This window comes from Pelophylax lessonae, assembly GCF_965119305.1.
Source record: "Pelophylax lessonae genome assembly, chromosome: 5".
Lineage (NCBI taxonomy): Eukaryota > Metazoa > Chordata > Amphibia > Anura > Ranidae > Pelophylax > Pelophylax lessonae.
In genome coordinates this window covers 8,643,404-8,669,608 of record NC_138772.1, presented here as the reverse complement: position 1 = coordinate 8,669,608, position 26,205 = coordinate 8,643,404, and the positions used below count along the sequence as shown (strand labels likewise).

At 46.4% G+C, this 26,205-nt stretch overlaps 1 protein-coding gene and 1 pseudogene across 2 annotated transcripts in view; one reads left to right on the top strand and one right to left on the bottom strand.

Moving 5' to 3' along the window:
• The window catches only part of LOC309556402 (NACHT, LRR and PYD domains-containing protein 3-like), a gene marked incomplete at both ends in the record, with an annotated part of 545,473 nt that overhangs the window by 432,306 nt on the left and 86,962 nt on the right, over positions 1 to 26,205 (bottom strand). The gene's annotated exons all lie outside the window — the stretch shown is intronic.
• Positions 3,766 to 5,062, top strand: LOC309555537 (annotated as a pseudogene). The gene has a single exon. The product of its transcript is annotated as an uncharacterized misc_RNA (transcript).

Sequence of the window (26,205 nt, the reverse complement as noted above, 5' to 3'; positions counted from 1 at the left end):
TATGTAGTAAGCACATGTTAGTTAGTCCCTATCTTCTGCATAATTATGTATAATGTATGATGTTGAATAGCCATACTTATACCTGTCTTTTATATGTTTGTTTTACAGTTTTACCACACACTCACTTTCACTATTATATCCACTCTCATGTCCACCACATATCTGCTTATTCATATGTAAAGGCACATGTATGGATTATATCTCAGTAAAGGTTGCATCAAAGAAACCAGCGCTTCTTTCATTGAGATTTGGTTATTACTTGATGTGAAGCTGTGTACCTCAAGCAACACACAGCCGAGACATTACAGTAAAAAGGCTTTAAAACGTTATCAGAAGCAGTTAAGCAGCTTTGAATCGTCCACAGCAGTAAAAGGACTCATAAATCCAGGCTGTGTGGGAACAAAACGAAAGTGAAACTAATTTCACAAGGCTGTGTGTTTCAGTCATCATTATCATCCATGCTGCTAGCAAAATGGAGAAGCAAGACACAGAGAACAACACTCTGTCAGTTAACCCTCAATGCTCCTGTAAAGAGGAAGACACATGCAGCTTGCCAAGAACTAGGTCTAGATACACAACACTGTCCGGAACATCCAGTCAAGCAGATCTGACTCCAGCTAGCGCCGGAGCAGCAAGATCTAAACGCACTAGTTCTAGACATTCAAGCATAACTAGTTCTAGACATTCAAGCATCACCAGTCTGTCATCAGTTAGCGTCAAAGCAACCAAGGCAAGAGCAAAAGCAGAAGCAGCCTGTGCAATGGCTTCTTATGCAGAACAGGAAGCTGAATTGATTTGAGAGCAAGCAAAAAGTGAATATGAAGCACTTAGAAAAAAAGCAGAAAGTGAATCTGAGGCACTTAGGAAAAAAGCAGAAGTGCAAGCATCTTTACACTTACTCAAACAGCAGAAAAACGCTGCAGCAGCCTTAGCAGAGGCAGAAGTTCTTGCAAGGGCTGCTGAATCTCAGTTCGCTGGCATAGAAACCCAGACGTCAACCCACAGCGCAATCCAACGCAGTCGAGAGTACGTACAGTCACAAGCAACCATGTACAATGACCAGCCGTCCAATGACATACCTAGGTCATCATTGACTCCAAGAGCATTAAGCAACTTTGATACTACGCAACACTGCAAGACTGAATCAGAACCTCAGCGTGAGGAGTCAAGTGGTCGCATGCTCAGAGACCAATCTGCCAACCCTCCAAGAGTGCAAGCAGATGCTGACGTAATCCCTCCTCAAGCAAATACAAGCCTGGATTATAGCAGAAAGATTTACAACAGACGAGAACAGCAACCTAACCAAAATGGACTTAGTCAAGCATCTAATAAGCCTTACCAGCCGCAGCCATACCCTGAGTTTACACCCAGGAAGTATTCACCAGACGCAGCAAGAGCTACAGAAGTTGCCAGATTCCTGATGCGCCGTGAGATCGTGAGCGCTGGTCTCATGAAATTCGATGACCGTCCAGAAAACTACTGGGCATGGAAGTCCTCTTTCCTAAGCGGTACCCAAGACTTAGATCTGACAGACAGAGAAATGCTTGACCAGCTCGTCAAATGGCTAGGACCAGAATCCACTGAGCAAGCCCAAAGAATCAGGTCAGTACATGTTCATGATGCAGCAGCAGGACTTGCTATGGTGTGGCAGAGACTAGAACAATGCTATGGATCACCTGAAGTGATCGAGGATGCGCTTCTGAAGAGGATAGAAAACTATCCAAGAATAACAAACAAGGACAATCAAAAGCTGAGAGGTTTAGGGGACCTACTCTTAGAAATAGAAGCCGCTAAGTCTAGTGGATATCTGCCAGGTCTCTCATACTTGGATACAGCACGTGGAATTGATCCCATAATCGAAAAACTTCCTTACAACTTGCAAAAAAGGTGGGTCACTCAAGCATCAAGATACAAGAAAGATCGTCGAGTTGCGTTTCCACCGTTCGCCTTCCTTGCTGAATTCATCGTAGACCAAGCAGAAACACGCAATGATCCAAGCTTTGCTTTCCTGAACAAGAGAATGGCAAGCTTCCCAAAGGAAGAACAAAAACCTCCAGCGCTTTATAAAGAACGCAGAGCAACAGTTTCTGTACGGAAGACAGAAGTTCCTACTGAATCTGCAGCCAATCAGGAAGACTACGCAAGTAAGAAACTTGAGGAGCCAGACAAAATATGTCCGATCCACAACAAGCTTCACCCACTAAGAAAATGTCGCAGTTTCAGAAGTAAGACATTAGAAGAGCGCAAAGCTTACCTTAAAGACAATCGCATTTGCTTCAGATGTTGTGCTTCAATTCAACATCTTGCAAAAGACTGTACAAAAACTATACAATGCACTGAGTGCAACAGTGACAGACACCTGTCAACACTGAACCCAGGACCACCACCATGGAAGCAAGAAGTTCCAGCAACTCAAGAAGATCATGGTGGGGAGCAAGACGAGAGTACAAAGCCAGCAGTATCCTCCAAGTGCACAGAGATCTGTACAGAGCAGGGCCGTCCTAGATCATGCTCCAAGATATGCTTAGTCAAGGTGTATCCTGCAGGTTTCAGAGAAAAGGCAATCAAGATGTACACAGTCTTGGATGAACAGAGTAACAGATCTCTAGCAAAAACAGAGTTCTTTGACCTCTTCAGTGACAAAGGAAGTCCAATTCCATACACCTTGAAGACTTGTTCTGGAGTTGTAGAGACGACAGGGAGAAGAGCAAACAACTACATCATCGAGTCATTAGATGGAAAGACAAAGGTGACTCTTCCTACCCTCATAGAATGTGATGAGATACCAGACGACAAGTCAGAGATCCCCACACCTGAAGTTGCTTGTCATCACCCTCATCTAGTGAGAATAGCCGACCAGATACCAGCACTAGATCCAGATGCTGCAATCACCCTTCTACTTGGGAGAGATATCCTCAGAGTGCACAAAGTCAGAGAACAGTACAATGGGCCACACAACGCACCATTTGCACAACGCCTTGATCTCGGATGGGTCATCGTTGGAGAGTTATGTCTAGACAGACTGCACAGACCAGCAAAGGTAAATGTTTACAGAACACATCTGTTACAGAATGGTCGTACATCATGTCTTTACCCATGTACCAACAGTCTACACATTAAAGAGAGATTAGGTAACCCAACACATCAGCGGAGTATCCAGAGGTGCATGGAAGACTTAGCCTCAACTGGAGATACAGATGAACTGGGCTGCAAAGTGTTTGAAAGAACACGAGACGACGACAAGCCAGCACCCTTGGTGGAAGATACACTCTTCTTTGAGATCATGGACAGAGAAGTCTTCAGAGACAAGTCAGGCAGCTGGGTAGCGCCTCTACCCTTCCGGTCACCACGTCATCGCCTTCCTGACAACAGGGTACAAGCTGAGAAATGCTTCACGTCGTTGCAACGCACTCTACAAAGAAAGCCAAGTATGAAGAAACACTTCCAAGCCTTCATGCAAAAGATCTTTGACAGCAGCAGAGTTATGGAAGCATTTCCAATGGAAGACCGTGCTAAAGACCTCAAAGACCTGGATCTAGGAACAGAATCACCACCCTTGCAAAGAAGTCTTGGGCTTAGTTGGGACCTGAAGACTGACAGTTTCACCTTCAAGGTCGCCAGAGAAGAGAAGCCATTTACAAAAAGAGGTGTCCTATCTACAGCCAACAGTCTTTATGACCCCTTGGGATTCGTAGCACCTATCATTATGCAAGGCAAAGCTCTTTTGAGACAGTTCACTATTGAGCAAGAACAAAGTGACTGGGACGTACCTCTACCTGAAGAGAAGGAAACGCAGTGGAAGTTGTGGAAAGACTCATTGTTAGAGCTTGAACAACTCAGCATCCCAAGACCGTACGCACCTGTTTCCTTATCTGCTACAAAGAGAAGAGAAATATGCGTATTCTCTGACGCTTCCACTATGGCTATCGCAGCTGTAACCTACCTTAGGGTAATAGACACTGAGGGACAAAGCCATGTCGGGTTCATTATGGGAAAATCTAAACTGGCTCCGAGACCTGCTCATACTGTCCCACGTCTAGAACTTTGTGCTGCTGTCTTAGCTGTAGAGATGGCAGACATGATTACGACAGAACTGGACATTGAGATCCATGCAGTGAACTTTTATACAGACAGCAAGATTGTGTTAGGATATATTTACAACGCTTCAAGAAGATTTTATACATACGTGGCCAACAGAGTGACACATATCAGAAAGTCTACAAGTCCAGAACAGTGGCATCACATCATCACGGACAAGAACCCAGCTGATCACGGGACAAGACTGATGTCAGCCGCTGTACTCAAGCAAACTAACTGGTTCATAGGTCCTTCCTTTCTTGGTAAGCCAGAAACCAAAGAGACTGCTCAGGTAGAGACTTTTCAGCTCATAGAACCAGATCAAGACAAAGAGGTAAGACCTCAAGTTGCAGTTTGCAAGACTTTAATTACAAGAGACAGTCTGGGCGCCCATAGATTTGAAAGGTTTTCCAGCCGGAAGTCGCTGATCCATGCAATCGGAAAACTTATCTGTCTAGCCAGATACTCCTGAAGAGCTACCAATACTGATCAGCGTAGCAAAGACCATCTTGAACAAGCCAAGGTCATGATCATCAGATGCATCCAGCAGGAAGTCTTTAAAGAAGAAACGCAAAGCCTTCTGAAAAAGGAAGAGATTTCTCGACACAGCTCGCTCCAGAAGATGGAACCAGTGACAGCTCCCACAGGAGATTTTGACCTCAAGGACTTGTACACCAAGCAATGGAGACAAGTTCAAAGTCTTGCTGACATTTTCTGGAAGAGGTGGAGACAAGAATACCTGGTGACACTGCAGTCACGCAAGAAATGGCAAGATGACAAGCCCAACTTACAAATTGGAGACGTTGACTTACTAAAAGACACTCAGGCCCACAGGAACGAGTGGCCTATTGGACTCATTGTGGGAACTGATCCTAGTAGTGATGCTAAAGTTAGAAAAGTTGAAGTTAGAGTTGTTAGACAGGGCACTCCCAAGGTGTATGCTAGGCCAATTTCTGAAGTCGTTTTACTTCTGTCCAATGGTTAGTGGCATAACAAAAAGTATGCCAGGTGGGGAGTGTGATGCCTTCGCACTATATTTCATGTGCTCGGCACTCAGCAGTGTCTGTCCCTTTAAGACCCTCCATTTTCCTGTAGCCTAGGGGCGGGTCTTCTCCCTTTTGCTATGGGCAAGTCTAAACTTGTATATCCATTACAGCGTGAGACTCCAAAGGGAACAGACATAGGACCTCTCAAGCTAATCTATTGCAAGTCTGATGAACACCAAAAGCCTGTAAGTAAAGGATTTGCTAGTTCAGCCTGTATAGAGGGATGTTAGATCTTTGTATAGATAATGTGTTCCAGTATGTAGTAAGCACATGTTAGTTAGTCCCTATTTTCTGCATAATTATGTATAATGTATGATGTTGAATAGCCATACTTATACCTGTCTTTTATATGTTTGTTTTACAGTTTTACCACACACTCACTTTCACTATTATATCCACTCTCATGTCCACCACATATCTGCTTATTCATATGTAAAGGCACATGTATGGATTATATCTCAGTAAAGGTTGCATCAAAGAAACCAGCGCTTCTCTCATTGAGATTTGGTTATTACTTGATGTGAAGCTGTGTACCTCAAGCAACACACAGCCGAGACATTACAGTTGCATTGCTAGACCTTTTTGGGCCATCGGGTTCGGGTCTTTTTAGAATTAATTCTTATGTGCTAGATCCTTTGGGCCACCGGGCCGGGATCTGTTGTGGATTACAAATGGCTGTGTGGGACTTCATCCACAGTCTGTACAGAAGAAGAAGTTGCTGCAAAGTTCGTGAGCGGTCAAGAACTTTGGTGTGGGGTGACCCGCTGGACCCCTGTGATGTTTCCCTGACTCAGCAGGACTGTGGGTCATGATAGACTGTGACCTGCCCTGTTTCCTCACTGAAGTGCTCAAAGGGACAGCAGAGGGCGCTGTGTTTCACTTCAAACAAAGAGGACTCTGTCTAGACAGCTAGTGTTAGGGGACAAGCTCCTTCAAGTTAAAGGAGGACCCCGGCGTGTCAAGACACTGGTTGGCAGAGGTAGTCAGGGAGGGAGAGGAAAGGTCGCCCTTGAAATTTTGAAGGAGAGTCTTTCCACTCAACTGTTCAGTAAGTTAGAAATGTGATATGATTTCTATGCAATGAGACTTTTGCTTCCTTTCTCTATACAGGTGGGACCACCTTAGAGTTAGACAGTGTATTGAATTTTTCTTTGTTGTTCTCCACCAGGTGAGTTTATTTGGCGGGGGTGCATCAGATTTCATGCACCTTAAAATGTGTATATACATGTACAGCAGATTGTAAAGATATATTTTTTCACGCTTATTTATTCTGTAAATTCATTTTTTCCCTTTTCCCCCTTTTCCAGGTTTGTGGGATTCTCCTGAATTTTTGGCAGAGTTTTTGATAGGAGGCTGCCTCAGAGTCAGAGGGACCTGACTTACTGTATTTGGTGTGGGGTGGGTGTAGCACCCTACAGGTAGGTGCTAGCTAAATGTATAGAGGGCCTTGTATGCCTAACAGCAGGGCTGTGATTGGTTAGGTAGGGTGTCAGGGCTTCCAGATGTGCCTGCTGAGGGGAGAAGTATCCCCACTGGCTCCTGTGAGAGGCTTCTCATATGGTGGTGTGGGAAGCCCAATCAAGGGACACATCCCAGCTTGTAACTACCCCAGAAGGCAGATTAGGCTGCAAAGGATTCTGGGAGTGGGTATAAGTTTGGGGGGAAGTGCGTGGCACGGTGTCTTTGGCGGGAGCAGAGTCCCAGGAAGGAGAGTGCGGAAGAGGTTCTGGGATCAGGGGCGTACCTAGAGCATTTGGCACCCGGGGCGGATCCTATATCTGGCAGCCCCCCCCCCCCCGGCGTGCAGGCGACAAACCACACATTGCACTCTGCAAAAACGGCGCTGATTGACCTGAGGCACCAGACAGAAATACATGTAACTGGCAGTGGCATACTTACTGTGTGCTACTACCAGTGGTGTCACTAGGGTTGGTGTCACCTGGTGCAGTAAACCATGGTGTCACTCCCCCCCAAAAAATTATTTTCCTGTTTCTGAACGTGTGCCAAAGATGCAGCATGCAAGACTTTTGGTGCGCTTTCAGAAAATGCAGAAAAAAAATCTATAGGACTGCAGTAATAACTGCGAGTAAAATGTAGGAAGACCACCTTTACATTACACAGCCCCGTACCCCAGGACCCCTTTACATTACACAGCCCCCCCCATTGGAACCCTTTACATTACACAGCCCCATCCCCCTCATGGAACCCTTTACATTACACAACCCACACCCCCCTCATGGAAACCTTTATGTTACACAGCCCCCGCCCCCCATAGAAACTTTTACATTATACAGCCCCCGTCCCCCAATAGAACCCCTTACATTACACAGCCCCCGCCCCCCATGGAACCCTTCACATTACACAGCCCCTGCCCCCCAAAAGAACCCCTTACATTACACAGCCCCCACCCCCCCATAGAACCCTTTACATTACACAGTTTCCGCACCCCCCCATAGAACCCTTTACATGACATAGCCCTCGCCCCCCCTCAATAGAACCCTTTACATTATACAGCCCCCCCAATATAACCCCTTTACAATACAAAGCCCCCGTCAATAGAACCCCTTTACAATACAAACCCCCGCCAATAGAACCCCTTTACAATACAAACCCCCCCAATAGAACCCCTCTATAATGCAAACCCCCAATAGAACCCCTCTACAATGCAGACCCCCCCCAATAGGACCCCTTTACAATACAAACCCCCCCCCCAATAGTACCCCTTTACAATACAACCCCCCCATAGAGCCCTTTACAATACAAACCCCCCATAGAACCCCCCTAAAATTCAGACCCCCCCCCAATAGAACCACTTTACAATACAAGCCCCCCAATAGAACCCCTTTACAATGCAGACAAATCCCCCCTCCAATAAAACCCCTTTACAATGCAGACCCCCCCCAATAAAACCCCTCTACAATGCAGACACCCCCCCCCCCCAATAGATCCCCTTTACAATGCAGACAACCCCCCTCCAATAAAACCCCTTTACAATGCAGACCCCCCCCCTCCAATAAAACCCCTTTACAATGCAGACCCCCCTCCAATGAAACCCCTTTACAATGCAGACCCCCTCCCCACCCAATAGAACGACTTTACAATACAATTGCCCCTCCACCTCCTACCTTATTAGAGGAGGAGAGCAGAGAATGGGAGAGAGACTCACTTTGCTCACGAGCCCTGCATACACAGCGGTCGGCGGGAAATGCCGAAGTTAACTGTGCTAGTTAATGAGCCGGTGATTGGTTGCTAAGCAGTCCTAGCAACCAATCGCCTTCTCATTATCTAGCACAGTTAACTCCGGCATTTCCCGCTGTGTATGCAGGGCTCGTGAGCGAAGTGAGTCTCTCTCCCATTCTCTGCTTTATACAGTTTCTCCTCCTCTGCGCTCCTGTGTCAGCGAGCGGTGGAGGCAGTCCGGCGGCCGGCCCCGGGTGTCACCCTGGTGCTCCCTGACACCCCCCTAATGTGTGGCACCCAGGGCGGACCGCCCCCCGCCCCCCCCATTGGTACGCCACTGTCTGGGATCCAGTGTCAGCTAGCTGTTAAAGGGGATACCTAGGTTGAGGACCCTGAAGTTGCAAAGGGGGTACATAGTTAGCGGACCCTGAAGAGTTCAAGGTCAAAGGGGACACCTGCAGTCTGGGCCCTGAAGTGTACAGAGTGTGCCAGTTACAGTGAAGGTTACACAGAGTTCTGCAATATACTAGTGTGCCAGACGGGGAAAAGTATTCAGTGACTTTCACAGTACAACAATGTCAGGAGTTCTACAGTTCTCAGTCTTGGATCTACAGGACTATATGTCGGGGATTCAACACTTCTTCTGTTATACAGAGTGTTCTCAGAGTCAGTGAGCGTTGGCTGGCGCTGGCTGGAGTCAAGGAAGCGCCAACAGGCATTTTTGGATAGAAGTCCCAATTGTAATTAGTTTAAGCCTCAAGGAATATCCCACTCATTCCCTTCTCCCATCCCCTTTATTCCAATAAAAACCACAAAGATGCCGGAGTTGTCGCTACTTCAGTTGTCACACCCAGGGACTCAGCTCAATCCATTAGTAAGGATTCTGGTACTAATGGCAGACCCACATCAGGCCATAGGCCTGGAAACCTTGCTACACTAGTAAAAAAAAAAAAAACAATAAAAATGACAAATATTTCCCGTAGTTAATAGACGCAATAACTTTTGCGCAAACCAAATCAAAATACGCTTATTGCGATTTTTTTTCTTTACCAAAAATATTTAGCAGAAAACAAATTGGCCTAAATTTTTTTTTGGGAATGTTATATAGCAGAATGTTAAAAATTATGTTTTTTTTTTCAGAATTTTCGCTCTTTTTTTGTTAATAGCGCAAAAAATGAAAATCGCAGAGGTGATCAAATACCACTAAAAGAAAGCTCTATTTGTGGGGAAAAAAGAACATCAATTTTATTTAGGTATAGCGTTGCACGACAATTGTCCATTAAATTAACACAGTACCGAATCACAAAATATGGCCTGGTCATTAGGGGGGAAAATCTTCCGGTCCAGAAGTGGTTAACCCCTTGGGGCCTAAGCCTTTTTCTGACACATGTTGCTTACAAGTTAAAATAAGTATTTTTTGCTAGAAAATAACTTAGAACCCTCAAACATTATATATATTTATGTCACACCGTATTTGGGCAGCTGTCTTTAAAATGCTATTTTTTGGGAAGAAATGAATTTTCATGAAAAAAAAAAAAAAACAGTAAAGTTAGCCCAATTTTTCTGTACAATGTGAAAGATGATGTCACGCAGAGTAAATAGATACCGAACATGAAAAAAAAGATTGTGAATATCTGCGCTAACCAAAGTGTAAACAAAAGCACTTTTAAATAAACAACATATCCCCAATACTTATAAACCAATCATATAAATCATACATATTAGTGATTTACAAAACATTGAAAATTAAGTCCTGATAGATTACTGAAAGTGATTGTAAAGGCAGAAGGTGCATTCTATGCATAAAGATAGAAAACCTTCTGTGTGCAGCAGCCCCCCTCATCCCCCCTAATACTTATCTGAGCCCCATCTTTATCCAGCGATGTTGCAGAAGTGTCTAAGCTGCCTGGGACTCCCCTCCTCATTGGCTGAGACAGCAGCACGGCACAATTGGCTCCCGCTGCTGTCAATCAAAATCACAGGGCCGGGTCATGGCTCTGTGTCTGAATGGACACATGGAGCTGCAGCTCGGCTCAGGTGCCCCCCATAGCAAGCTGCTTGCTGTGGGGGCACTCAGCAGGAGGGAGGGGCCAGGAGAGCCGAAGAGGGACCCGAGAAGAGGAGGATCCGGGCTGCTCTGTGCAAAACCAACTGCACAGAGGAGGGAAGTTTAACATGTTTGTTATAAAAAAAATAAAGAAGGAACTTTACAATCACTTTAACCACTTAAGCCCCGGAGGATTTGGCTGCTCAAAGACCAGGCCCCTTTTTTCAACTTGGCACTGCGTGACTTTAACTGACAATTGCACAGTCATTCAACGCTGTACCCAAATGAAATTTACGTCCTTTTTTCCCACAAACAGAGCTTTCTTTTGGTGGCATTTGATCACCTCTGCGCTTTTTATTTTTTGCGATATTAATAAAGAAATTGCGAAAGTTTTAAGAAAAAATTACATTTTCAACTTTGTCTTTCAAAAAATATCCAATATACTCAATTTTTGTCATATATTTTGGCCAAAATGTGTTTAGCTACATGTCTTTTTTATTGGTTTGCGCAAAAGTTATAGTGTCTACAAACTATGGTGTAAATACTGGAATTTACGCAGCTTTAATTTCTGACTGCCTATCTCATTTCATGAAGTGCTAAAATGGCAGGGCACTACAAACCCCCCACCCCCCAAATTACCACTTTTTGGAAAGTAGACATCCTAAGGAATGTCCTGAGAGGCATGTTGAGCTCAATGAACATTTTTTTTGTCACAGGTGTTTGAAAAATGACTAAGAAATGTTTTTATTTTTTTTTACACAAAGTTAACATTGAAAGGATATATTGCGGGGGCGTGTCCTGAACATGGCGGCGTGAAGAAGCAAGGTACCTGAGCTCTGGCCATCCCGCCCGTCCTAAGACGTTTAAACTGCCGATTTCTACACCGGCATGAGCCCCGGCCGCAGGAGAGGACCAAGGAAGCCTCTCCGTACCCCGCCCGGCTCGGAGCTGCACCGCTACTTCCCTGTGACCCGCTCCTCTTCTGCCCGCGCCGGCCAGCCTAAGACACGTGGCCCGCACTCCCTCCATGGCATCCGCTCCGGTTTCGCCGACTGCACCTGCCCTCTTCGGTCCTGGATCGTAGTCTCCGTCCTCACCGGAGCAACCCACAGTCTCTGCCTTAATACCTTTATCTCAGGGAGACACGGGGGATCTGTGGGCGCTGATACAGGCCTTGCCCACCAAGAAGGACTTCGAGGCTTTGGCTCGGCGCCTGGAGGAAGCTCACGCTAGGGACTTGCAGACGGTGCGCTCGGACGTTCAGGAGCTCACCGTTCGGGTGTCCGCAGGAGAGTCCTCTGTTGCTACTCTCGAGGAGAGGGTCAACCGTCTGGAGGCAGCCCGGACGGAACAAGACACTCATGTCGGGGACCTGCAATTGAGACTGGAGGAGATGGAGGACAGGAGCCGCAGGAACAACTTGCGGCTCCGAGGGCTCCCAGAAGCCGGGGATCGGCCCCCACTGGCTGATGGGGCCCCGTGCCCCAGCCCGGGACAGGGTGTTAGCTACTTGGATCAGGACGGGTCATTAAAGTGGGGATGCACTTACTGGCTTCTCTATTCCCCCCACGGGCGGCTGCCTGGGAGAGAAGTACATCCGGAGGATTGGCCCCCATTGGGGTCGCTGAGGGGCGGAGGGCTCGCACCCCTTGGGATGCCGGGGTCGGGATGGGTACACCCTAGACCCCTATTGTCTCTTCTAGGGCTCCGGGGACACCATGCTCATAAGAGAGACCTTTCACCACTCTAGCAACATGCTTTCGCTCTATAGAAGCTCTGCTCATTGTTTAATTGTTTATCTATGTTTATGGCAGTTAAGATTTCTGTTTATTTAAAACAAAATTTGGTGCCCCAGGCCAAAGAAGGTGGGACTTTATGGGCTCAGTCAAGTGGTGTAATGTGTGGTACGATTTATTAAAAAATAATATAACATTTTATTAACAAACAATGTTTCACAATTTGTGCCAATGGGTTATAGACCCATGTGAGAGAGTGAAGTAAAATAAAGAAGTGACAATGTGAATGGTGACTTTAGAACTCTGTATATTCTTGCTCATTCATATGAGCTTGTTGAGAGAGTGTATCTCTGAAAACTTCTGACGCGTTTCGGTATTATTATTGGTATATTGCCTTTATCAAGGAAGGGGGGAGTTCACCATGTCTGAAAGATATAATGAGTATATATCAAAAAATGCTTGAATGATATAACAATATTTGTAATAGAAATAGTGAAGTAGGTATGCACGTACATGTGACTGGACAGTCGGATCCCAGGCCTTGGTATTTTTTCTGCTCTCCCAAAACTAATCACACAGGATTTATGGAGGATTTGCTATCTGTAATGTAGAGAATTGCAGTGGTGGTAGTACAGAATATATTTGATGTAACTAAAAAAGTGATTTTGCGCAGATTTACATGGAGTAGAAGGTACTTGATATGTGTGGGGAAGGAAGCAACCCTTCTGGTTGGCCTGAAATATGACACATTGGGTCAGAATAAGTGGTTAACTTTTTTTTTTTTTTTATATGGGTCTATAACCCATTGGCACAAATTGTGAAACATTGTTTGTTAATACTAATATGTTATATTATTTTTTAATAAATCGTACCACACATTACACCACTTGACTGAGCCCATAAAGTCCCACCTTCTTTGGCCTGAGGCACCAAATTTTGTTTTAAATGTTTCCTTGGGATGTTGGCTACACCTACTAATTAAGGTATCAGGGATCAAACCTATAACTCAAGATTTCTGTTTATGCCTTTTCTTTCTGGTATTGACACATTGGATGGGTTGGGCTCTGACCGCACAGCTCGCCTTCTCCAGTTTTGCACCCGCTTTCAGGCCTTTACCCCCATTAGGCCCACACCCCTGATAGGTATCCAACCCTCCAGGAGGAGGATCCTCGGGGTGTCTTGGTTTCTAGTCTTCCTTCACTCTATCCCCACATACCTTACTTTGACCACCCACCCTTCCCCAAGGGTACGGTCACACCCCTCCCCCTCTTCCCTCCCTTTCCAGTAGGTACCACACCCTATCTATCTACTCTTCCCTGACCCTTCCCTGTCTTTTCTTCGCTCTCTCCCTTTTCTCACCCCCTCCTTTACCCTTTCCTCCTTTTTCTTTAGATTGGGCGGGAATAGCACTTTCCTACTTCCTCTTCCCCTTCCCTACTCTTTGTCTCTCATTTCTCCACTGCTTTTCATCCCCTATACCTCATGGATCCCGTGCGGTTGACCTCGCTAAACGCTAGGGGTTTGAATGTGCCCGTGAAGCTGCGAGTGCTCTTGGGCGAACTGCGCCGTCTCCAATCGGATGTGGCTTTTATCCAGGAGACCCACTTTAGAGTAGGCAGCTTGCCCCTCCTTCAGAACAGATTCTATCCGTGTGGGTACCATGCTGCCAACCCTGAATCCAAATCTCGGGGAGCGTCCATCTTGATCTCTAGCTGTTTGCCCTGGACCCTCTTGGAGCGCAAGGAAGATCCCGGGGGCAGATTTTTGTTTCTAAAGGGCCGCTTGGGGGTGGTTAAAGTTACCCTAGCCACGTTCTATGCTCCCAACTCACACCAGGAGAGTTTCCTCCGGAAAGCATTGTCTTCCCTTATGGATTTTGCGGAGGGTAGGCTTCTGTTGGGCGGGGACTGTAACGTCCCGCTTGATCCTTCTCTAGACACCTCCACGGGTACCTCTTCGGTGCCCAGGAGCGTGCGCCGTCCGGTCCAGACCTTGTTGCACGATCTCCAACTTGTTGACGCTTGGCGAGTCCTACACCCGAGAGAACGGGACTATACGTGTTACTCTTGCCCGCCACAGGGCGTATTCCCGTATTGACCTATTTTTCGTTCCGCATCGCCTTCTCCAGTCCACTGTGGGAGTGGAGATTGGTCAGATCACATGGTCGGACCATGCTCCGGTGACTCTCACGGTCAACATTAGTGGCACGAGTAGAGACTCTGACTGGCACTGGAGGCTCAGCGAGAGCCTCCTTCAGGATTCTGGGGTATTGGATGACGTCATCCAACAGCTACAGACTTTCTTTCAGCTGAATACCACTCCGGACGGCGATCCCGGTGTGATCTGGGAGGCCCACAAGGCGGTGATCAGGGGGGTCCTCATCAGACACGGCGCTCGCCTCAAAAGGGAGAAAGAGGCACGATTAGCCAAGCTGCTCGGGGAGGTGGCGGTGTTGGAAAGTAGACACAAACAGGTTCACGATCCGGACGATGGGGCTGCACTGTCCCGCCTCAGGGACCAAATTGCGGATCTACTACACTACCATGCCAAGGCGGCGCTCCAGCGTTGCAGGAAGATCTCTTATGAGTCTGGGGACAAATGTGGGAGGACACTTGCTCGTTCCCTTAGGGAGCAGCAGGCGGCCTCATACGTCCCGTTTCTCGTGGATCAGGGGGGTGCCAAGGTTCACCTCCCCAGGGAGATTTCGCGCCGCTTTGGCGCCTTCTACGCGGACCTTTACGGCCTCCCTCAGCGGACTTCGCAGTTGGCCTCCCTGTCCTCCTATTTGGATTCGGTGGAGTTGCCTTGCCTCTCAGACTCCGGCCGGGAGGAGTTGGAGCGGCCATTCTCCCGTGATGGCGTCCTCAAAACCTAATGTGGCTTACGCGTTTCGAGGGAGGACCCTCTTCCTCAGAGCCAAAATCGCCACTGACCCACCATGCACTCCTAGGAAGTTATATAGCCAGTGGCCACCGCCCACACTGACATCGGTGGGTACTTGCGAATCAAGGAGCGGATTCAGGAGGGTCCAGTGTTGTTACCAGCATTCCAAGCCGTATGTTGTTGGCCTGGAACACACACACACTTCTGGGTGGGCGGGGCTTGCGTTCAATGGCCTCAAAGGTTACTTCTGGGTGTACATAGATGTCACTTCTGGTTCCAGCCCCAGGCTCCTGTGCTGGAAAGGAAGTCATCCACGGCCGCAGACCACTCCTCCTGCTTGTGCTGGCTCACTCCCACTGCCAAGACTGGGCAGAGGGGACAAACAGCCAGGCTAACAAAGTAAGGCACATGAGAGGAAGGGTAGGGAGGGGGACACAACCAGATATTGGTAAAAATGAAACAATTAATACAAAAAAAGAAATAATAACAATAATAAAAAAATAAGAAGGCTAGGTGAATCGGCACTATTTTCTAAAAAAAAAAAAAAAAATTCCACTGGTTCCGAATCGCATACTACATATCCAGTATGTGTAATAAAAATATTAATATATATGGGGGTGAAGATGATCAGTATAATGGTATAGGCAATCACTAATGCATCAATCTGGTAAGTAATAAATTATGAAAAATGAATCGCATAATACACAGTGAAAATATGTAAAAAATGAAAATCTCAAGTGCACTGTGTAAAAAGGTATCGATAAAGATAATGGAACAAGAATTTGGAACACAGGTCTTGAACACAGGAGGGCAATTGCATGAATCGTATGGTAATGATATCATACTCAGTGAAAGCGTATTCGCCGCACTCTCCCATCCTGTAAGCAAAGTTAATGTGACAAGATGTTAGAAGAGTGGGGGAGAACGCATGTAGGTGACTGCATAAATCATGGCACAAGGAAAGGCACAAGGGAACGCTCAAGAAAATGCGCAGGGCCAGACATAACGGGCACTGAGGGGACAGGGAATATGCACTGTCACCGCAATGGGGCATGCAGAGTGCCATCACCCAATGACCAAATATGGAATGGACAGCCTGTCCATAATAAGGCGCATGCAGTGGCGCCCTGAATGTCACCTGCACACATCTGGGAGAGCACAGGATATCAGCACAGCATGGTCAGAGTGCGAATCGGATAATACAGATGTTAGTGCATCCCAATCATAAGACGTGCAACTCAATTTCTTCATTGAGGCCCTTGGGATTGAGAGATCCCAGAGTAAATATCCAATATGCCTCTCTTGTGCAAAGTTTCTGATATTTCTTCCCACTGTCCATATCATTGCTAATGGCTTCTATCCCAAAGACTCTCAACCCCTCCATGCTGCTATTGTGCCTATCCAGGAAGTGGCGGGGTACTGAATATTTCTCTTTTTGAAGGGTAATGCTACTCCTGTGCTCCCCTATCCTGACTCTTAGAGGGCCCACAGGGGCACAAAAGACCATACACTACATGGGTAGTACCACAGTTAATGAATTGCTGTATTTTGAAGATTTTACCATCTGTGGAGGTGACTTCCTTTTTTCGGTGGCACATGTGTATGCAGGTACCACAATTGCTCACTCCACACCTGTAGCTACCCTTTTGGTCGAACACAGGGAGCCAAGAGTTGCTAAGCCCATTCCTCTTGATCTTTCTGACCCTGCTTGGGGCCACTATGCTCCTCAAGTTCTTAGGCTTCCTAAAGATAAGTGGAGGATGGGAAGGCAGGTGGTCTTTTAGGACAGGGTCTTGTTTGAGGATACACCAATTCTTCTTCAGGGTCTTCTGGATCCAGGGGGCTCCATTGTTGTATCTTGTGCAGAACCTGATCTGCATCTCACCTCCCTTGTCCTGGGTGGTTCCTATGTTCCCAGTGCCTGGAGTGGTTTCCTCATATAGGGACCAGTATTTTTGGTAGGCCTCCTCTATATGTTCTTCCTCATATCCCTTTTCCTCAAATTTCTTCTTCAGTAGCGCACCCTGTTCCTCATAGTCACTTCTGCGGGTACAGGTCCTCTTTAGCCTGCAGAACTGGCCAAAAGGTACATTCCTTATCCATCTGGGATGGTGTTGGCTACGTGCATGGAGATAAGAATTTCCTGCACTGGGTTTGAAGTGAGTCCTTGAATATATGTGGTGACTGGCGTCCACACGCAACTCCAAGTCCAGAAATATAAGGCAAGCCTCGTCAATCACGAGTAAAAGTGATTCCATAGGGATTGGTGGAACAGTAGATCAGGAATCCCTCCAATTCTTCATCTGACCCATCCCAAATAATCAAAATATCATCGATGTACCGGGCAAAGAGAACCAGGTTTGCCCCAAACGGGTTGTTGGACCAGATGTATTGGCACTCCCAAAATCCCATAAAAAGATTTGCATAGCTCGGGGCAAACCTGGCTCCCATGGCGGTCCCCTGCATCTGCCTGTAGTAATTTCCTAGGAACGTGAAGTAGTTGTGCATGAGCATATACTGAATGCTGTTGTATAGGAATTGCGTCTGTACGTGATGGAAAACCTCATCTTTGACCAGGAAGTGTTGTATTGCCTGTAGGCCATATTCATGCGGTATGGATGTATAGAAAGAGGCCACATCCAATGACAGCCATCTGTAACCTTCTTTCCATGTGTATGATGAAAAGATCTCCAGCATATGGCTAGAATCTTTGACGTATGATGGCAGCATGACGACTAGATCTTGTAAGAAGTGGTCTACGTAGCAACCCAAATTACTCACCAAGCTGTCGATCCCAGCAATGATCGGTCTACCTGGGGAATTCTCTGCATCCTTGTGGATCTTAGGGATGTGATAGAAGTGTGGGACCACCGGATGTTTGTTGTATAAGAATAGGTATTCATTCTTTGTTAGCACTTTTTCTTCCAGAGCCTTGTCCAGGATGTCTTTGAGTTCCTCCATGTACATGATGTTAGGATCACAAGGTAATCTCTCGTAGGTGTCCTTGTCACCTATCAGCCGTTCTGCTTCCTTGATATAGTCCTCCCTATCTTGGATAACCAAGCTGCCACCTTTGTCTGCCTGCCTGATTACAACTTCAGTTTTATTCTGTAGGCTAGACAAGGGGCCCCTGACACCATGGTCCTGTTGTGACCCATACTTGTATTTTCTGGTGTTGCATAGGGTTTTGAATTCTTCGAGAACCATTTCATAGAAAGTCATGACGAAGTTCCCCTTTGTCCAATGGGGGTAGAACGTTGATTTGGGTCTAAAGGATGTATGCACCACTTCTGCCTCTGATAGCCAGTAATGGGAGTTAACCCCTTCCTCCTCCCTTCTGTATATAGTTCCTCCAGGATATCTAAAGCCGCCGTGTCGGCGGGACCAGGGGAGGGGAGGGCAGGTGCCACAGCCTTATTTTCCTCACTATCTCTGCTTTTAAGTGCATAATATCGTTTGATGGTGAGGTTTCTAACAAATCTATTCAGATCTATAAACAGTTCAAAGAGATTGGGAGGATTCCCTGGGGCAAAGTTCAAACCTTTCCGTAGCAGCTCCAGCTCTGTTTACTGGAAGACTGATTGCGAGAGATTATAGATCCTAATCGTGGAGTTGGAGGTTACTGTCTTCTCCCTCTTTTTGTGTTTCTCGCCTCCCCTTCTCCCCCTTCTTGTCGGTTTCCCCTTTTCTTTGTGGTTTGAGACGCAGCCTGGGAGGGGGCTTTCCTCCCTGCGGGTTCGGGGCTCCCCGCAGGTGCTCTCCCGAAAAAAGGCACAGAGGCTGTGGTGGTGGATGTAGTGGTGGGATTTACTAGGGGACTCTTCCCTATACCTGCTCCTCCAGGACTACCCGCCCCTGAATGGTCAGAAGAGGGGGGGGGGTGAGGCAAGTTGTACTGGTTAGTTGATAGAGTGGAATCCCGGTGGTCACGACTTGTCGATGGAGATGGGACTGCTGCTACCGCTGCTGTTTTCGCAGGACCCCCTGAGGCTCTGTTGTCAATGCTTCCATTTTTTCCGGAAATCTACTGAAATATTCAGTACCCCGCCACTTCCTGGATAGGCACAATAGCAGCACGGAGGGGTTGAGAGTCTTTGGGATAGAAGCCATTAGCAAACGATATGGACAGTGGGAAGAAATATCAGAAACTTTGCACAAGAGAGGCATATTGGATATTTACTCTGGGATCTCTCAATTCCAAGGGCCTCAATGGAGAAATTGAGTTGCACTCCATCTTATGATTGGGATGCACTAACATCTGTATTATCCGATTCGCAATCTGACCATGCTGTGCTGATATCCTGTGCTCTCCCAGATGTGTGTAGGTGACATTCAGGGCGCCACTGCATGCGCCTTATTATGGACAGGCTGTCCATTCCATATTTGGTCATTAGGTGATGGCACTCTGCATGCCCCACTGTGGTGACAGTGCATATTCCCTGTCCCCTCAGTGCCCGTTATGTCTGGCCCTGCGCATTTTCTTGAGCGTTCCCTTGTGCCTTTCCTTGTGCCATGATTTATGCAGTCACCTACATGCGTTCTCCCCCACTCTTCTAACATCTTGTCACATTAACTTTGCTTACAGGATGGGAGAGTGCGGCGAATACGCTTTCACTGAGTATGATATCATTACCATACGATTCATGCAATTGCCCTCCTGTGTTCAAGACCTGTGTTCCAAATTCTTGTTCCATTATCTTTATCGATACCTTTTTACACAGTGCACTTCAGATTTTCATTTTTTACATATTTTCACTTTGTATTATGCGATTCATTTTTCATAATTTATTACTTACCAGATTGATGCATTAGTGATTGCCTATACCATTATACTGATCATCTTCACCCCCATATATATTAATATTTTTATTACACATACTGGATATGTAGTATGCGATTCGGAACCAGTGGAATTTTTTTTTTTTTTTTAGAAAATAGTGCCGATTCACCTGGCCTTCTTATTTTTTTATTATTGTTATTATTTATTTATTTTTTTATAAATTTTTTCATTTTTACCAATATCTGGTTGTGTCCCCCTCCCTACCCTTCCTCTCATGTGCCTTACTTAGTTAGCCTGGCTGTTTGTCCCCTCTGACCAGTCTTGGCATTGGGAGTGGGCGTGAGCCAGCACAAGCAGGAGGAGTGGTCTGCGGCCGTGGATGACTTCCTTTCCAGCACAGGAGCCTGGGGGTGGAACCGGAAGTGACATCTATGTACACCCGGAAGTAACCTTTGAGGCCATTGAACGCAAGCCCCGCCCACCCAGAAGTGTGTGTGTTCCAGGCCAACAACATACGGCTTGGAATGCTGGTAACAACACTGGACCCTCCTGAATCCGCTCCTTGATTCGCAAGTACCCACCGATGTCAGGGAAATCCTCACCCAGCAGCATCCAAGGCTCCCTTGTGAGCACCTTTTCCTATGGGCTTCTGTGGTGCACTGATGCACCGTGCACACATTTGGATTTGAGCATGCAGCATTCATACTGCAAAGCACAGCACAGGTTCATCATCACTATTTTTCCGCTGTTTAGCTTTCTGGGGGAATGAGTTTGTAACACCATCTACTGATTACTAATGTCTGATCATGCATGTGTTTTACCCTTGTTTTAAATATCGTTTTTTTTTTTTTTTTTTTTTTAGCAGAATTGTCTGTTACCAATCATGGTATTCATATGATCATATACTGATCTATTGCCCTTCACTGATCATTGATTTCTAATGATACTTTTGAGTATAATGCTTCAGTATTAACTATCATCTGTCATCATCTATGTATTTTATTATCTATGTATACATATATTTCTTTCTCCTGTATCACAAGCATCCATACAAAACTTTTTGGGCCATTACCACCATCATGCTATCCTTGGTTGTTTTGCACTCAGTGCTACTGCGATATTATGAACATCATTTATTGCATGCACCTGACCATTGGGACACGCATCCCAGTTTGTTTTCTCCTACACCTGTCCCTGACCTTTTGCCCCTCCCAGGGCGGGGTTGGGGTGGTGTGGGCAGTGGCCACTGGCTATATAACTTCCTAGGAGTGCATGGTGGGTCGATTTTGGCTCTGAGGAAGAGGGTCCTCCCTCGAAACGCGTAAGCCACATCAGGTTTTGAGGACGCCATCACGCTATCCAGCAATAGAGAAGTGTCCTGGAAGCGAGCGGTGCCCATTTCCTATATGCTTGTTCATATGCTACGTTTGTGAGTATATTGTACGCCACCCTTCTTTGATTTTAATACAATTTTAAGTGGTAATGCACAAGGTCGGTGCGCCCTTCTCTTGTTGTTTTCTTGTAGTGCCTTTTGGATACCCTTGATCCTGAGGGGGGCAGCAAGACCACTTCTTTTGTGTCATAAAACCGCCTAGAACATTCACCTTCCCGCATACCACTTGAGCGCAGGAGAGATATTGTTGTTTTTTGGAAATCATTGCACTTGGGAACTCCAGCTGCTGAGTGTGGAAGCTGTTAAGGTTTTTTTCAGAGGAAGTGCCTTCACGTGGAAAAGAACATGGTTCTATCAATAGAAGAGAGACATTTAAGAAGGACCTCTTTAGCCAAAGGTTTTTTAAATAGTATTGACTCATATGAGAACCAGTCCCCCAACATTGGTGGGGATACGGCGGACTTGGACATGCTGGGTAGGGAAGACATGATGGTATCTGCCTTTTATAGACTCAAACACCTGTTGGAGAAAGAAATGACACAATGGTGGGACATAACAGTATTGCAGAAGTACATAGAGGTTAATAGAATACCCAGAGGGCTTAGAATTACTAAGGTGTGTGATTTCCTTGAGGAAGATCTCAGGAATCAGTGGATTGAAGAGATGCGTAAATTTAACCAGTCTTGGTTGCATCTCATCATTACACAAAGAGAGAGGCTGTTGGTCCAGATTAGGGCAGACATTGCCAATCTTTAGACTGAGTTGGCCTCATTCACTGATATGGCATCTTTCGAAAAATGGGATACCACTGTTAATGAACAAATGGTAGATTATGAGACAGGGCTTATCAGTAGAAAATCAACAAAGTTTGAAAGGGATAAGCAGGACTATGCCCAAGGTCGGGAGTTTAATTGGAAAAAGAAAGGGAATAGATCCACCCCTCCCATTGCTGAAAACAATCCCCCACATAAGGGCCCCAGACCCGTCAACACAAAAAACGGATGAACCTTGGGGACACACATGGAACAAAGTTTAATAATAATAATAATAACAATAATAATTCACACTTGAAGGGCAAGACCCATAAGAAATACCAGTATAAAACCCCCAATCCCAACGGTTGGGACAATAGACAGGGCCCTAAGACTGGGGGCACCCCCTCTCATGGTGGACAGAGGGAAAACCCCCAGATTTCCGGAAAAATTGAAGCATTGACAACAGAGCCTCAGGGGGTCCTGCGAAAACAGCAGCGGTAGCAGCAGTCCCATCTCCATCGACAAGTCGTGACCATCGGGATTCCACTCTATCAACTAACCAGTACAACTTGCCTCACCCCCCCCCTCTTCTGACCATTCAGGGGCGGGTAGTCCTGGAGAAGCAGGTATAGGGAAGAGTCCCCTAGTAAATCCCACCACTACATCCACCACCACAGCCTCTGTGCCTTTTTTCGGGAGAGCAGCTGCGGGGAGCCCCGAACCCGCAGGGAGGAAAGCCCCCTCCCAGGCTGCGTCTCAAACCACAAAGAAAAGGGGAAACCGACAAGAAGGGGGAGAAGGGGAGGCGAGAAACACAAAAAGAGGGAGAAGACAGTAACCTCCAACTCCACGATTAGGATCTATAATCTCTCGCAATCAGTCTTCCAGGAAACAGAGCTGGAGCTGCTACGGAAAGGTTTGAACTTTGCCCCAGGGAATCCTCCCAATCTCTTTGAACTGTTTATAGATCTGAATAGATTTGTTAGAAACCTCACCATCAAACAATATTATGCACTTAAAAGCAGAGATAGTGAGGAAAATAAGGCTGTGGCACCTGCCCTCCCCTCCCCTGGTCCCGCCGACACGGCGGCTTTAGATATTCCTGGAGGAACTATATACAGAAGGACCATGGTGTCAGGGGCCCCTTGTCTAGCCTACAGAATAAAACTGAAGTTGTAATCAGGCAGGCAGACAAAGGTGGCAGCCTGGTTATCCAAGATAGGGAGGACTATATCAAGGAAGCAAAACGGCTGATAGGTGACAAGGACACCTACGAGAGATTACCTTGTGATCCTAACATCACGTACAGGGAGGAACTCAAAGGCATCCTGGACAAGGCTCTGGAAGAAAAAGTGCTAACAAAGAATGAATACCTATTCTTATACAACAAACATCCAGTGGTCCCACACTTTTATCACATCCCTAAGATCCACAAGGATGCAGAGAATCCCCCAGGTAGACCGATCATTGCTGGGATCGACAGCTTGGTGAGTAATTTGGGTTGCTACGTAGACCACTTCTCACAAGATCTAGTCGTCATGCTGCCATCATACGTCAAAGATTCTAGCCATATGCTGGAGATCCTTTCATCGTACACATGGAAAGAAGGTTACAGATGGCTGTCATTGGATGTGGCCTCTTTGTATACATCCATACGGCATGAATATGGCCTACAGGCAATACAACACTTCCTGGTCAAAGATGAGGTTTTCCATCACGCACAGACGCAATTCCTATACAACAGCATTGAGTATATGCTCACGCACAACTACTTCACGTTCCTAGGAAATTACTACAGGCAGATGCAGGGGACCGCCATTGGAGTCAGGTTTGCCCCGAGCTATGCAAATCTTTTTATGGGATTTTGGGAGTGCCAATACATCTGGTCCAACAACCCGTTTGGGGCAAACCTGGTTCTCTTTGCCCGGTACATCGATGATATTTTGATTATTTGGGATGGGTCAGATGAAGAATTGGAGGGATTCCTGACCTACTGTTCCACCAATCCCTATGGAATCACTTTTACTCATGTGATTGACGAGTCTTGCCTTATATTTCTGGACTTGGAGTTGCGTGTGGGCGCCAGTCACCACATATATTCAAGGACTCACTTCAAACCCAGTGCAGGAAATTCTTATCTCCATGCACGTAGCCAACACCATCCCAGATGGATAAGGAACGTGCCTTTTGGCCAGTTCTGCAGGCTAAAGAGGACCTGTACCAGCAGAAGTGACTATGAGGAACAGGGTGCACTACTGAAGAAGAAATTTGAGGAAAAGGGATATGAGGAAGAACATATAGAGGAGGCCTACCAAAAATACTGGTCCCTATATGAGGAAACCACTCCAGGCACTGGGAACATAGGAACCACCCAGGACAAGGGAGGTGAGATGCAGATCAGATTCTGCACAAGATACAACAATGGAGCCCCCTGGATCCAGAAGACCCTGAAGAAGAATTGGAGTATCCTCAAACAAGACCCTGTCCTAAAAGACCACCTGCCTTCCCATCCTCCACTTATCTTTAGGAAGCCTAAGAACTTGAGGAGCATAGTGGCCCCAAGCAGGGTCAGAAAGATCAAGAGGAACGGGCTTAGCAACTCTTGGCTCCCTGTGTTCGACCAAAAGGGTAGCTACAGGTGTGGAGTGAGCAATTGTGGTACCTGCATACACATGTGCCACCGAAAAAAGGAAGTCACCTCCACAGATGGTAAAATCTTCAAAATACAGCAATTCATTAACTGTGGTACTACCCATGTAGTGTATGGTCTTTTGTGCCCCTGTGGGCTCTTATATGTGGGACGGACTACACGCCCTCTAAGAGTCAGGATAGGGGAGCACAGGAGTAGCATTACCCTTCAAAAAGAGAAATATTCAGTACCCCGCCACTTCCTGGATAGGCACAATAGCAGCACGGAGGGGTTGAGAGTCTTTGGGATAGTGTAACGCTCCTGCATTTTTATAGTAAGCTGGATTTGCAGCTGCAGAATCTCCACTCAGCAGTCATGTAGAGATGTGTTGGAATACCAGATCCAACTCTCCAGACTCATCACTGTGGGCCTGCCTGCTTCAGCATACAAATATACATACACTAAATAAGATGTTCCTGGAGTGATAGGATGTATATGGTAGTATGGAGGTGATGTGCTGAAGGGACAGGTGTGAGCAGTGACAGTAATGGTAAGCACTTGATAGTAATGTTCAGGAGAGTAGTAGATGGTAATAGGTAGAATGCAGATAGGTTAGTAATCAGGTATGGTAATAGGTGGTAAGGACAGCAGATGACATACAGGATAGACTAACCCAGTGCAAGGATAGATGGTAGTAGACTTAAGAACAAGCAACCTATGTAACAATGCAGATGATAGATGGTAGTAGTCTCAAGAGCTAGCAATCTATGCAACAGTGCAGATAGTAGATGGTAGTAGGCTCAAGAGCTAGCAGTCTATGCAACAGTGCAGATGATAGATAGTGTAAGTAGTTTATGGAGGATTCCCCTGTGGGGTACTTATCACAAGTAAATGTTAGTAGTAGAGGGGTCCAGTAGAGAGGGGAAGATCCGGTAGCGAGATACAGGGATCAGTAGCGAGGTTCCGGTCTGCTCCAGGTAGAAGCAACGAGCTAGAGGTTCCGACAGCAAGACAGGCTTGAAAGCATGTGGATACACAAGGCAGGTTGAACGAACGATGTGAGTGAGAACGCCGGCGATTGAAATAGCCGCTCTGCGGTGCTCAGCGATTACATCATCTGTCTTAAAGGTGTATGCATACCACCTAGTAAGAAAGGTGGGATGCATATTTGGAAGGAAATAGATATTTAAGGGTACCAGAGGTACCAGAATCTTACAGTACCCCCCCTTAAGGCCGGCTCCGGAAGGCCTATAGCACTGGTTTCTGTGGGTATTTCGAGTGAAACCTTCGTATAAGCCTAGGTGCATGAACATCAGAGGTATCCAACCAGGTGTCGTCTTGGGGTCCATAGTTCTTCCATCTTATGAGATACTGGAGTCTTTCTCTATGGATGCGAGAATCCAAAATCTCTTTGATCTCATATTCTTCTCCGCCTTCAACTTGTATTGGAGGTGGAGGCAAGATGGTAGGCCTTATTCCTTGGTTAGGAACATGGGGCTTCAGTAGCGACACATGGAAGATGGGATGGATCTTAAGATCTGCTGGTAAGGTGAGCTGTACTGCAGCTTTTCCAATAAGTTTCTTAATTGGGAAGGGTCCCAAAAATAGAGGTCCAAGTTTTTTGCTAGGGATTTTTAATCTTAAGTTTCTTGTTGATAGCCAAACAAGGTCCCCAATAG